The 14,684-nt window shown below is 40.7% G+C and overlaps 1 protein-coding gene across 2 annotated transcripts in view; it reads right to left on the bottom strand.

Annotated features, from left to right (window-relative positions):
- The window catches only part of PITPNM3 (PITPNM family member 3), a 735,635-nt gene that overhangs the window by 432,502 nt on the left and 288,449 nt on the right, over positions 1 to 14,684 (bottom strand). The gene's annotated exons all lie outside the window — the stretch shown is intronic.

Genomic DNA, 14,684 nt, shown 5'->3' with positions numbered 1-14,684 from the left:
TTTACAAAATACTGTATGACAACCAAAATATTTAGGGGTTAAAAAATTGTGAGTGGGAATTTCTCATTGTCTGTGGTGGACGTGCTTTACAGTCAATATTTTTCAGCTGTGAAAGTGCTGATGTGCCTCAAACTTATGAATAACCCCAGGGGCAAAAAGCCCAGGGCTACAAAAAAAAAAAAAAAACTTTATTATTAAATAACTTCCCTAAAACTTAAAGGGGTATACCAGGCAGAAACTTTGTAAATTACTTCTATTAAAAAATCTTAATCCTTCCAATAGTTTTTAGCTTCTGAAGTTTTCTGTCTACCGTATATACTCGAGTATAAGCCGACCCGAGTATAAGCCGAGACCCCTAATTTCAACCCAAAATCCCAGGAAAAGTTATTGACTCGAGTATAAGCCTAGGGTGGGAAATACATCATCTCCCCTGTCATCATCCAGACCCCCGTCATCATCCAGACCCGTCATTAACATCCTCATCATCATCCCCTTGTCATCATCCCACACATCCCCCCTTCATCATCCCCTTGTCATCATCCCACACATCCCCCCTTCATCATCCCCTTGTCATCATCCCACGCATCCCCCCTTCATCATCCCCTTGTCATCATCCCACACATCCCCCCTTCATCATCCCCTTGTCATCATCCCACACATCCCCCCTTCATCATCCCCTTGTAATCATCCCACACACCCCCCTTCATCATTCGCCCTCAGTGGTCTTCAACCTGCGGGCCTCCAGAGGTTTCAAAACTACAACTCCCAGCAAGCCCGGGCAGCCATCGGCTGTCCGGGCTTGCTGGGAGTTGTAGTTTTGAAACCTCCGGAGGTCCGCAGGTTGAAGACCACTGCGGCCTTCGACATCATCCAGCCCCCTCTCACCCCTCTTTAGTTCTGTACAGTACTCACCTCCGCTCGGCGCTGGTCCGGTCCTGCAGGGCTGTCCAGAGAGGAGGTGGTCCGGTGGGATAGTGGTTCCGGGCTGCTATCTTCACCGGGGGCGCCTCTTCTCCGCGCTTCCGGCCCGGAATAGAGGCGTTGCCTTGACAATGACGCAGAAGTACGTTGGCAATGAACGCACCTCTGCGTCGTTGTCAAGGCAACGTGACTATTCTGAGGCCGGGCCCGAAGCGCTTAGAAGAGGCCTCCCCGGTGAAGATAGCAGCCCGGAACCACTATCCCACCGGACCACCTCCTCTCTGGACAGCCCTGCAGGACCGGACCAGCGCCGAGCGGAGGTGAGTACTGTACAGAACAAAAGGGGGGTGAGAGGGGTCTGGATGATGTCGAAGGCCGCAGTGGTCTTCAACCTGCGGACCTCCGGAGGTTTCAAAACTACAACTCCCAGCAAGCCCGGACAGCCGATGGCTGCCCGGGCTTGCTGGGAGTTGTAGTTTTTAAACCTCTGGAGGTCCGCAGGTTGAAGATCACTGCGGGTGGGGGAGTTCACTCGAGTATAAGCCGAGGGGGGTGTTTTTTAGCACGAAAAATCGTGCTGAAAAACTCGGCTTATACTCGAGTATATACGGTAACTGCTAAATGATGATGTCACGTCCCGGGAGCTGTGCATGATGGGAGAATATCCCCATAGGAGCTGGACAGCTCCCGGGACGTGAGTCATCAGAAAGCAGTTAGACAGAAAACAGCAACTCAACTTCAGAAGCTAATAACTATTGGAAGGATTAAGACTTTTTAATAGAAGTAATTTACAAACCTGTTTAACTTTCCGGAGCCAGTTGATATAAAAAAAAAGTTTTGGCCTGGAATACCCCTTTAACTTTCATTGTATAATGTATTAAATAACATATAAATAAGTAAAATAAAAACTAGCGTCACTGTACTATTTATAAAAGAAAAACATGGATATTAACCCACTGCACTTTATGGTTAAAGTGCGGGCCTACAAAGCTTCCAGACTCGCCTTGGGCAACGTATGTTGCTCTAAATTCATGAATTGGCACACAGCATATGATAAATTTCTCTGAGCAATACACATATATAGGGGAAATTATCTCAGTATAATCAATTTCAAACTGAAAGAAAAAGTTTTTGTAATAAGTTCTGCTTGTTGCTGTATTGCATTGCCGATCTCAAGAAGTGGTGGTAAAAGGTTTTTACAGTAATATTGTTATTCAAGATGCCATTACCTGTTTCTAAAAGCTTAACACAGCTCATTTCTATCTTAACCCCTTAACGACCATGGACGTCTATACTCGTCCATGCGCTGACGAGCCCGCGTCATACCGGCCAGCCCCCAGCTGATTCCTGTAGCAGGGGGCTGGCGTTAATAGCTGACATGCGGCGATCGCCGTGGTCGGCTATTAACCCTTTAGACCAGCGGCATCTAAAGGTGCCTTTATCCTGTCCCTGGTGGTGCAGTGGGGTTGATGCCCCCCACAGTGCGATCGCAGGGGGGGCAATCCACTGCTGAGGTGGTCTGAGGGCTTCCATGTAAGCTCCTGCACTGAGAATGATAAAGCCCGGCAGGACCAGGCTTTATCAATCATGTGCAGAGCACACAGTCCCTAAGGGGACTAAAAGTATAAAAATAAAAGTTTAAAAACACACACACATTAACCTCTTCCTTATTAAAAGTTTGAATCACCCCCCCCCCCCTTTCTCTAGGGGTTAAACCATTTGCGTTATAAAACAATGCTGTGGCTAGTAATTTTTCTAAGCATGGTCTCTGCTTTGCAGTTACTAGCAATTAACTAGGTAGTTTGCAAACTTTTTTTTCAACTCTTTCTAAAAAGTTGAAATAATAAATTCCTGACCACTGCATCTGCAAACAGAGATTTGACTGGCCATAGTGTTTTCTCACAAAAAGTCACAAAAAAAGTTGCACGCAACGCGGGTGCGACTTTTTAGTGACAAAATACAGCAAAAAATAAATAAATGAACATATAAATCCTTTGCTAAATCCCACCGGTATGGCTACCACTTAATTTTAGGCCGTAAAAATCACTCTTTAATGGGACTGCACCATGGCTATCTTCTGTAAACTGTATAGCAAGATCCCTTTTGTAGCCTTAATTCCTCTTCTTACTGGGAAGGCAGTCTTACTAAGGCTGGGTTCACACCACATTTTTGCAATACAGTTCCTGTATCAGGTTTCTGGTAAAGAAAAATTATTCCTCAAAACCTGACTAAACAGTATCAAAATGTGTGGACAAATTTTAATCCGTATATGGTTTGAAAAATGATGTCCGGTTGCATCCGTTTTTTTGAGAAATAAATGTGTAAGTTTTTAACTTTTCACTCCATTATGAATAAAGTTTCACTTGTTTGATTGAAATTCCAAGAAAAAAACTGTGCAAAGTTAAAAACCATATGGTGAAAATCGGTTGGAACCGTATGCACATACGGTTCTGTACGGTTCTCATTGACTCCCATGTTTAATATAAACGTCTACGTTTCAATATGGGTTTTCACCCGGACCAAAAACCGTGGTAGGCTACGGTTTTCGGTACAGTAAAAAAAAAACTGACAAAACCGTACAGGATGCAAAATAGACACAACCGGATGCATCTTTTGGCATACGGTTTTCAATGGAAAGTCAATGCATACGGTTTTTAGTATGGTTCCGTACGGTTTTCCCATTGAAAACGTATACGGGAACTGTATTACAAAAACGTGGTGTGAACAGAGCCTAACTATCAATAGTAGTTTAGTTACAAATATGTTCAAACTATTAAATAAATTCTTTTTAGTGTTTTGATTTTTGTGACCTTGAATGTGTAGCAAAAACCTTTCAAATTGTTCTTTTGTGGGTTTTTTTTTTCATTGCACATTTTTCAGTAGAAAAAGCCATGAGTCACTTAAAAAATAAGCTTGTAGGAAACGTTTATTGCTTTTATACAGTATTAATATAATTCCAAAAACAGTCTAAATGAAAGAATGGCCTTTGCTAAAAAAAAAAAAAATTTGAATAACTATATATATATATATATATATATATATATATATATTTATTTATTTTTTGTCTTGATTTACATATTAATGTCTACATCAACATTAGGAAAATTGATAAAGATATCTCCATTATTGTCACATAATGGAGCTTATTCTTAATAAATCTAAAGAAGTCGCTGATCCACTATTTTTTTCCTCTTCTAGATTCAGAAAACTATAAAAGGAAGCTCCAAACAACAGAAACAAACAGAGAATGGATGAGCGGCACCACTGAAGACTAATGTAAATGATGCTGTAGACAAATAGGAATAAGGATACACCATGTGGGTATACAGGTAAATCTCGTCCAGTGGCGGTGCTAGGATGTAAAGGGAAATAGCAATCAATAGTACTCCTGCACTCACCGCAGCGGTATAAGTCAGTTGGCTCCTCTGACGGGACATCTGTCAGACAGGTAGATACATCCAGTGTGGGGCGCTCAGGGGCGACTTCCGGAGGTTTCACGTACACCTGCACTCACATTTAAGCTCAGAAATATTTTATTTATACAGTTATCGCTTGTCTGGGCACTAGTAGCCATGGAATATTTCGTGAGATGTTTCCGCAAGAATTTTCTGGGATGTAAAATTTGGCGCAATTTGGCACCAAACTTGGCAATTTTGGAGCAAAAAAATGGCTGCAACAGAAAAAAAAATTGGAGAGATAAAAAAAACAAAAGTGCAGTGAAAATTGTCAGTTATTTTCATATTTTTCAAAGCAGCACAAAAGACCTTTGAAAATGTGAGGAGAAAAAAAAAGGTGTGAATAATATCGCAGGAGCAGAAATTACAGTCGTGTTTGAGAATCTCCCCCCATAAGTCCTGCAAACAACTAGCCTTATAGATGGGAAATTGATGAAAAATTTGAAGAGTTATGGATTTTTCAAGGTGAAGAAAGAAATGAAAATGCAAAAAACTAAAAATCGCTGCGTCATTATGGGGTTAAAACTAATGGAAGCTACCGGAGATTACTTCGGTCCTTGATGCTATATTTACATCATACATTAGAATTTCCATTATTTCTGAAGGGGAAAAAAATACTGCATGCCTTTTTTTCTTTTCCGCTAAGATGACAGACATTAAGCGGAACTGATGCCAACTGATGCTAGCGGAGATAAAAATTTGCCCATTGAATTGAATGGGATTTGTTAACTTCGGTTTAATTTTAGTTTCTCAAACTCTTCAATAAAATTGAGGAAAGGAAATGAAAACTGCTGACATGAACCCAGCCTTTTTTCAATCATTTTAATGAAAATTCAAAAAAAATTTTTTTGTTTCTCACAAATAAAGACATCATGTTGCTTTAAAGTGTCTGTCTACCTTAGATATCCTATTCTCATGTACCATCTGAGTTAATAGATGGGCTCTCCATATATGATCCTCATCTCCTAGCCAGAGTGGGAAACAGTTAGAAAGAGCATCACTCTGGAGGACCAGAACTGTCCTGCATTATACAGACAAACCACTGATCTGAACACAATCTGCGTAATGCTTAATATCTCCTGTGATGGCGCCGTGGGGAATTGAACACTTACTTCGAAATAGATTCTAAACCCATCTTTTTTTTTTTTTACAAAAAGCATTTCTAAATAAATATATATATATATATATATATATATATATATATATATATATATATATATGTGTATGTGTGTGTGTGTGTGTATATATTTAGTAATTTCATTAACTTTCCTGATCTCCTAGATAAAAAAAAAAAAAACTAACTTTAACTATGGCCATGAATATAGTGCCCATAGGGGTTGTCACTTGACTTTGCAGAGATGCTGAATGACATAAAAAAATATTAGGCTAGGTTTCCACTTCTGTGGGGAAAATGCTGCAGCCAGATGTTAGCAGGGAGTCAATAGGAAAACGCAAAACGCCAAACCCACTTTGTTTTTGGGTCTAGTGTTTTTTTTCCTCTGACCCCGGTGTTTTGCTGCCATCTGGCAGTTTTGCCAAATCTCTGCTTTTTTTTTTTTTTTTTTGTTTAGCAAAAACACCATAGTTTCAGCATCCTCAGAGAGAAGCAGTGATGCATAGCATCATAGCATTCCTACTTCCCTCTGCAGCCATAGAGCATTTTTAAGTGTAGAATAGCTGCGCTGGAAAATGTCCATGCATAGATCGGGACTAAGCTGTGCTTGAGGCTACAGAGCCAGGAGAATAGCTGATGCTGAGCAGTAGATATACATCGTATATCTACTGCCCAGCAAGACTCTACATTGAGCCTGCAATGTGTATACAGTATACACATTGCTATTTCACTTAACCCTCTGCTGAGCGCTATGTGCCAACCCAGCAAGGAAAGAATTAACTTACACTACTGGACAGTGTAGGTTAACCCTTTGTGTGGTACACAATAAATACAGTTCTCTAAAGAGAGCTGTATATAGTGTATACAGAAGACGAGGTCCACTTACCTCTCTTGCTCCTGACCTGACCATGTCTGTGTAGCTCCGCCCCTAGTGAGGATGGCTGAGGCTCGTTTCACATTGTATATTTTGTATAATGTGAACAGACCCTTATGGCATCGTCTTCAATGACAGGGAGATGCCAGCTGTTGCTAAACTACAACTCCCAGCATGCCCAGACAGCCAAAGGCTTGTTTTGCAACAATTGGAGGCTCCCTGTTTGGGAGGACATTGCATTATGGGCGCTCTACCCAGCAGAGAGCGCAAAAATGTACTAACCCATTTTTGGGTGTCTTTTCTTCCCGTTTCAGATCCACGTATGCTGAGGATTACGATGGATTCCCTGGACTCTAGCGATGAACTACATTTTTTTTCTTTTAATAAAATGGCTAACGAGGGCTGTGGGGGATAGTTTTTTTTTTTTTTTTTTTTTTTTTTTATAAAATAATTTTTCCAATATGTTGTGTTTTTTTTTTAATTAAATTTTCAGGCTTAGTAGTGAAAGCTGTCTTATACACAGAATCTATTACTAAGCTGGGACTTAGCGTTAGCTCCAAAGACAGCTAGCGCTAACCCCCAAATATTACCCTGGTACCCACCGCCACAGGAGTACCAGGAAGAGCAGGTAGCAACAGGCCCGGAACATCAAAAATGGTGTTTCTGGGCCTAGGCGGTAACAGGCTGGCGTTATTTAGGCTGGGGAAGGCCAGTAACAGTGGTCCTCGGCCACCCTGGTAACGTCAGGCTGTTGCTACTTGGTATAGATAGCAGTATATCCTGTATACCACCCAAAGGGGCTTTAGGAGCAGGGAGTCCTGTCAGTATAGTGATGGGATTCCCGGCTCCTGTATAGTATACCTTGGTACGCTTTGCCCCCCTATATACTACACGGCCGATGGAGGTGAATAGCGATGCACCTCCATACACTCCATAGGCTGGGCACTCTGCATTCGACCCACAGAGTGGTACCCTGAAGGCAGTGGAAAAAACTGCCACAGGGTACAAAATTTGCTGTTTCCACATACCAGAAAAAAATGCCAGAAAAAATGCCAAAATGAGGGAAAAAGCTGAGACAGTTGTTCTGGTGTTTTTTCTGGTGTAAAAAAAACCCAAACAGAAAACTAGCCTTAAAGGGGTTATCCAGCTATATCCTTTTTCTGTTGTTGATATTGAGCTTGGGCTGCTATATTAATTAAAAAAAGACATACTCGCCAACCTGTGTTCCCCGCAGCCCCAACTGTAATGTCATTTGTTACCCCGCTTATCGATCTGCTTCCTACTTTGAAGATGGATATGTCTCAACAAGGAGGCCTATTCAGTGATTGGCTGAGTGGGCCATCACTGCTGAGACAACCAGGACCAGATGACAACAAAGCAGTAGCTGCGGGGGAACCAAATATATGCCTTTTTGTTAAGGCCAAAGCAATATATTGAAAATGTATACATCCAGCTAACTCCTTTAAGAAGTAACACAGTATGATTGTACACATTTGGGCATTTGGGTTAAAGATCATTTAGAACTAATAGTGTTGTTGGAGATGCACCCTGAAATAGAAACAATAATGGTTTTGAACTATCAAGGGGATACATAAAGAAATAAGCTATGTCTACTAAAAAAAAAACATGATATAACAGGTATATAAAAAAAATGTGCAGGAACAATTTTTCAGGCTTAGACCTTTGGCAATGTCAATATTTTAACTTTCAAATTAAACATCCTAATTGTCTAAAATAAATATATTGAAAATGGTTGTTCAGTTTGGATAATTCCTTCTGCCAAAAGCCATAAGATCAGCTGTTGACACCAATGGCTTCACACTTCAGTACTTTGGTCAATGACTTTCCATCAGTATTTGGAAGCTAAAAGTAGAAATGGATCTAAAACACAAAATAAATACACATCTACATGTTTTTCTCTGTTTTGCTTCAGTCCTGAAAGTGTCCTTAGTTATCAGTGATAATCCTCAGCAAGGGCCTCCCTGTATTGCAAATTTTATTAGTTTTATTTCCTATTCTTTTAAAATCCTTTCTGTCCAAAATGGAACTTTTTCTATAAGAATCCCATTGTGATTCATAGAAAACCAGAGGAACAAGAGGTTCCATGCAGGATTTCTTGTCCCTCTATTTTCTATATACTGGATAATATCCTACACTTTTTTTGTGCTGTTGAGGCTATATGGGTGAGCTGATTTGGACCCTCTTCACTATATATAGTTTTTTTTATGGGTTTTGCGTTTTCTTGCCATAGGCTGTAGTTCAGGGCTTTATGAGAAGCTTTATGCTTTATGATCTAAAAACAGTGTATAAATATATATTGTGGCAGTGTGGCAAGGAAAGGGTGTATTTCCTTTGCTAACTCTGGAGAATCCTCCACCTGTGGCCTAATTAATGAGGTATCAGAAAGGGGAAGTATGTTTAAAAGAAAAGGAAACAGAATAGTTGGGGCTCTCCCTGGGAAACAGCATGTGGCTGCAGTGGGAGACACACTGACCCTGTTGAGGAAACAAACAGCGGGAGCAGTGAGTGGTCCAAGAAGTGGTGTGAACTGTGAGTAAAACAGGTTGCAGGGGCACATGTTTTATGCAGGCTGAGGGTAGCTCACCAGTTAGTTGTCAGGGCATGCTTACATGTGTAGTCAGTGACCAGACGGTCTAGGACCTTGGTTTGTTCCTAAGTTATGTTCTGTTTTACCTGCAACCTGTATAAATAAATCTGGCGAGGTGCCAGACTTGTATGCTTAACGGTTGTCTGGCGAGTTACTGCTATGAAACGTGTCCCTTGGCAAGTGACCAGGACGATCCCAGAGCTAATCCCCGAGACGTAATGTCACAATATATATAAAGAGTAAAAATGGCTTATATGAATTTATTTTATAATAGAAATTGACTTTCCTGAGGTACAGTCGTGGATTTTACCGTTGGCCATACCATATGTATGAAATCTTCAGCAAAAGTTAAAACAAAATACATGGATATCAATACAAAATTATTATGCTAATTTTACTGATTTATCCACAGCATCCTTATCTACATGTATGATCTACATGTATGAGTGAGGTGTTCAACGAGACGTCATTCGTCATTGCGCAGCGCATAGCAACGACGCAGGAGACGCCACACCGGAGCCAGAAGCAGCGCGGACCCGACCCTGGCAACAGGTAATTATAAAACCGAGGATGGGGAAGGCAATGGGGCAGCGGTGCCGATAGCCAGGGGGAGAGAAGCGGCGGCAACAGGGCTCTAGACCCCAGGAAAGGCAGGGGGAGAGAAGCGGGCATCAATGGCCTCTCTCCCCTTGCCTTTCCTGGGGGCTTCTGTGGGGTCAAAAAAAACGGGGATGGGGGGAGGCAATGGGGCAGCGGCGCCGGCAGTCTCTAGACCCCAGGATAGGCAGGGGCAGAGAATCGGGCAGCAACGGCAGATCTCTGGACCTGCAAAAGCCGCTGCAGTTCATTGATTTAAAGCGCCCGCTTTAAATCATTGAACTGCAGCGGCTTATCGGCGTATAACACGCAGATAGACTTTAGGCTAAAAATTTTAGCCTAAAAAATGCGTGTTATATGCTGATAAATACGGTATATAAATGTTATACATGCATAATATTATTAAAAAGAGCATTATAATAAGGTGATACATATTCCACTCTCATTGAAACAACCAATATATTTCCAAAAACATTTGCAAGAAATGACTGTAACAGAAAACATCATCACATCATCCCCTGTTTGAATGAAATATTCTAATACTTAAAGGAAAACCCCACAGATCTGTCAGGTGAATTATTCTGCTGCTGTAGTAGTTACAAAATTGCTGACTGATTAACTGCAAATGCTGTAACCTAATGCAGATATAATATTCCGAAATAAATTGCCTGATGAATTCTTTCTCATGCTGAGAATATGATGACATCTATATTTACAGAACTAATATAGAAGAACCTCGGCCTATCACCGAAACCTAATCCCTGAGGCAGAAAAAGTTAACTGGAAAACTGTCAGAGATTTAATGGAGGAGGATGTTGTAGATCATCCAAGAAGAATTGGAAGACCCAGAATTTGAATAGCTATTTGTATGCAACTTGTGTAAACACATTAGACATCATGTTCTCTAAATATCTCTGTATTCTTTCTCTAGTTCATGTATGGCAGGAGTTAGTTAACATTTTAAAATGCATTTGTCGCATCTAGAGTTGTTAATGGGTCACAGTGTAGAGGGGTTAGTGTGGCTTGCGAATATTCGCAATGCAAATTTTATTCGCAAATATTGCAAATTCGCAATTTTTTAAAATTTTTTCACAGTACACATCACAGTGATCACCCCTCTCTGCTTCCAGCTTGTGTGGTGTAAAGAAGGCTCTAATACTACATACGAATTTTCGCATATGTGAAAATTTGCATATGCTAATTTTCGCATATGCGAATTTTCGCATATAACGAAAATATAGCACGAATATTACGAATATGCGAATTTAGCGAATATATGACGGATATTCGTCCATATATTCGCGAAATATCGCGAATTCGAATATGGCCTATGCCGCTCAACACTAATAGGGGTTAAGAAACTAATGCCAGGAATACTTTTGTTTGTTTCTGCAGTTGCTTTATATATTTAACAAAAATAAATAAATAAACGTTTTATCCCATCTCTGAGTGTCAGAGAGGATTGGTCCAGGGTACCGCTATGCCCCAGGGCCACAACACCTCTTATGTCACATCTTCTCTATCAGGTGGCTGACACACAGAGCTTGCCTTCCCGCAGCCTCCCTGTGTAGTTTGTCCATGAATGCACCATTAATGGAGCAGGAAGTCTGTTAGTGTTTCTCAACCTCTCATACTCATCGTGCATGCGCTATCATACACATTGAAGGTGCATGTATGTCAAACTACACGAGTTCACCATGGATAGATGAGCCCTGTATGTCAGTCACTAGAAGGAGCGGGCGTGACATAAATGGAGAGAGGCTTGCAGCCCCGAGGCATAAAGCAACCAACAGAAACAAACAAAGATATGCTGGGATTAGCTTCTTAAAGGGGTACTCCATTGGAAAACTTTTTTTTTTTTTTTATCAACTGGTGCCAGAAAGTTATACCGATTTGTAAATTACTTTTCCTTAAAAATCTTTAGTACTGGAAGGATTATCAGCTGCTAAATGCTCAACAGGAAGTTCTTTTCTTTTTGAATTTCCTTTCTGTCTGACCACAGTGCTCTCTGCTGACACCACTGTATATTTTAGGAACTGTCCAGAGCAGGATAGATTTGCTATGGGGATTTGCTCCTGCTCTGAACAGTTCCTAAAATGAACAGAGGTGTCAGCAGAGAGCACTGTGGTCAGACAGAAAGGAAATTCAAAAAGAAAAGAACTTCCTGTGAAGCATATAGCAACTGATAAGTACTGGAAGGATTAAGATTTTTAAATAGAAGTAATTTACAAATCTGTTTAACTTTCTGGCACCAGTTGATTAAAAAAAAAAAAAAAAAGTTTTCCAGCGGAGTACCCCTTTAACTCCTTAACCCCTTAAGGACCGGGGGGTTTTCCGTTTTTGCATTTTCGTTTTTTGCTCCTTGCCTTTAAAAAATCATAACTCTTTCAATTTTGCACCTAAAAATCCATATTATGGCTTATTTTTTGCGCCACCAATTCTACTCTGTAATGACGACAGTCATTTTGCCCAAAAATCTATGGTGAAACAGAAAAAAAAATCATTGTGCGACAAAATTGAAAAAAAACACAGTTTTGTAATTTTTGGGGGCTTCCGTTTCTACGTAGTACATTTTTCGGTAAAAATGACACCTTATCTTTATTCTGTAGGTCCATACGATTAAAATGATACCCTACTTATATAGGTTTGATTTTGTCGGACTTCTGGAAAAAATCATAACTACATGCAGGAAAATTAATATGTTTAAAATTGTCATCTTCTGACCCCTATAACTTTTTTATTTTTCTGTGTATGGGGTGGTATGAGGGCTCATTTTTTGCGCCGTGATCTGAAGTTTTTAAAGGTACCATTTTTGAATTGATAGGACTTATTGACTTATTCATTTTTAAATGATATAAAAAGTGACCAAAAATGCACTATTTTGGACTTTGGAATTTTTTTGCGCGCACGCCATTGACCGAGTGGTTTAATTAATGATATATTTTTATAATTCGGACATTTCCGCACGCGGTGATACCACATATGTTTAATTTTATTTTTATTTACACTGTTTTTTTTTTATTATTGGAAAAGGGGGGTGATTCAAACTTTTAATAGGGGAGGAGTTAAATGATCTTTATTCACTTTTTTTTTCACTTTTTTTTTGCAGTGTTATAGGTCCCATAGGGACCTATAACACTGCACACACTGATCTTCTATGCTGATCACTGGTTTCTCATAAGAAACCAGTGATCAACGATTCTGCCGCATGACTGCTCATGCCTGGATCTCAGGCACTGAGCAGTCATTCGGCGATCGGACAGCGAGGAGGCAGGTAGGGGCCCTCCCGCTGTCCTGTCAGCTGTTCGGGATGCCGCGATTAGCCGCGGCTATCCCGAACAGCCCGACTGAGCTAGCCGGCCACTTTCGGTTTCACTTTTAGCCGCGATCGGCGCTGCACGCTATTAGAGGCGGGTCCCGGCTTCACTATGACGCCGGGCCCGCGGCGATATGACGCGGGGATACTGTGTAACCCCGCGTTATATCAGGAGAGCAGGACCAAGGGCGTACCTGTACGCCCTTGGTCCTTAAGGGGTTAAGGACACATGACGTACTGGAACGTCATGTGTCCGCTCCCCAATCTATAACATCATAGCATCATAGCGGGTTGGGCCCGGCCTCTAACAATGGCCGGGACCCGTGGCTAATAGCGCGCGGCATTGATCGTGGTGCCGCGCGCTATTAACCCTTTAGACGAGGATTTAAAAGTTGAACGCCGCGTCTCAAGTGAAAGTGAAAGTATGCCGGTTAGCTCAGTGGGCTGTTCGGGATAGCCGCGGCTAAATCGCGGCATCCTGAACAGCTTACAGGACAGCAGGAGGGTCCCTACCTGCCTCCTCGCTGTCCGATCGCCGAATGACTGCTCAGTGCCTGAGATCCAGGCATGAGCAGTCAAGCGGCAGAATCATCAATCACTGGTTTCCTATGAGAAACCAGTGATCAATATGAAAGATCAGTGTGTGCAGTGTTATAGGTCCCTATGGAAGCTATAACACTGCAAAAAAAAGTGAAAAAAAAGTGAATAAAGATCATTAACCCCTTCCCTATTAAAAGTTTGAATCACCCCCCTTTTCCCATAAAAAAAAACACAGTGTAAATAAAAATAAACATATATGATATCGCTGCATGTGGAAATGTCCGAATTATAAAAAATATATCGTTAATTAAACCGCACGGTCAATGGCGTACACGCAAAAAAATTCCAAAGTCCAAAATAGTGCATTTTTGGTCACTTTTTATATCATGAAAAAATAAGTCCTATCAATGCAAAAATGGTACCGCTAAAAACTTCAGATCACGGCGCAAAAAATGAGCCCTCATACCGCCCCATATGCGTAAAAATAAAAAAAAGTTATAGGGGTCAGAAGATGACAATTTTAAACGTATTAATTTTCCTGCATGTAGTTATGATTTTTTCCAGAAGTACGACAAAATCAAACCTATATAAATAGGGTATCATTATAATCGTATGGATCTACAGAATAAAGATAAGGTGTAATTTTTACCGAAAAATGTACTACGTAGAATCGGAAGCCCCCAAAAGTTACAAAACAGCGGGGGTTTTTTTCAATTTTGTCTCACAATGATTTTTTTCTCAGTTTCGCCATAGATTTTTAGGCAAAATGACTGACATCATTACAAAGTAGAATTGGTGGTGCAAAAAATAAGCCATCATATGGATTTTTAGGTGCAAAATTGAAAGAGTTATAATTTTTTAAAGGCAAGGAGGAAAGAACAAAAATGCAAAAACGGAAAAACCCTCGGTCCTTAAGGGGTTAAGCCATGTTACACTGTGTGGACCATCTTATAACTATAGATCAAATGACAGATGACTTCAGAAGCAAAGCTCCACCTAAAAAAATATGATAGGGGGACATTTATAGACCGACATTCATCATTGACTTCAGAAAAGGCACAAAAAATTTGCAAGCAGGGTTTATTTGCGCCTTTTTTTGAGTCTTTTGGTTTTCATACTTCTGCTGATTTTGAGTTGCAATCCCCTGATTTTGGCAATACACATGATATGGAAGGGTTTTATGAACTGCGCCTTTTTGTGAAAAGGCGCAAAAAAGGCGCAAAGCCACTGAAAAGTCTCTAAAACTACATCAGCCCAGA

The sequence above is a fragment of the Hyla sarda genome, chromosome 2, assembly GCF_029499605.1.
Source record: "Hyla sarda isolate aHylSar1 chromosome 2, aHylSar1.hap1, whole genome shotgun sequence".
NCBI lineage: Eukaryota > Metazoa > Chordata > Amphibia > Anura > Hylidae > Hyla > Hyla sarda.
Note: the sequence above shows the minus strand (reverse complement) of the source record. Positions and strands in the feature narration are given on the sequence as shown.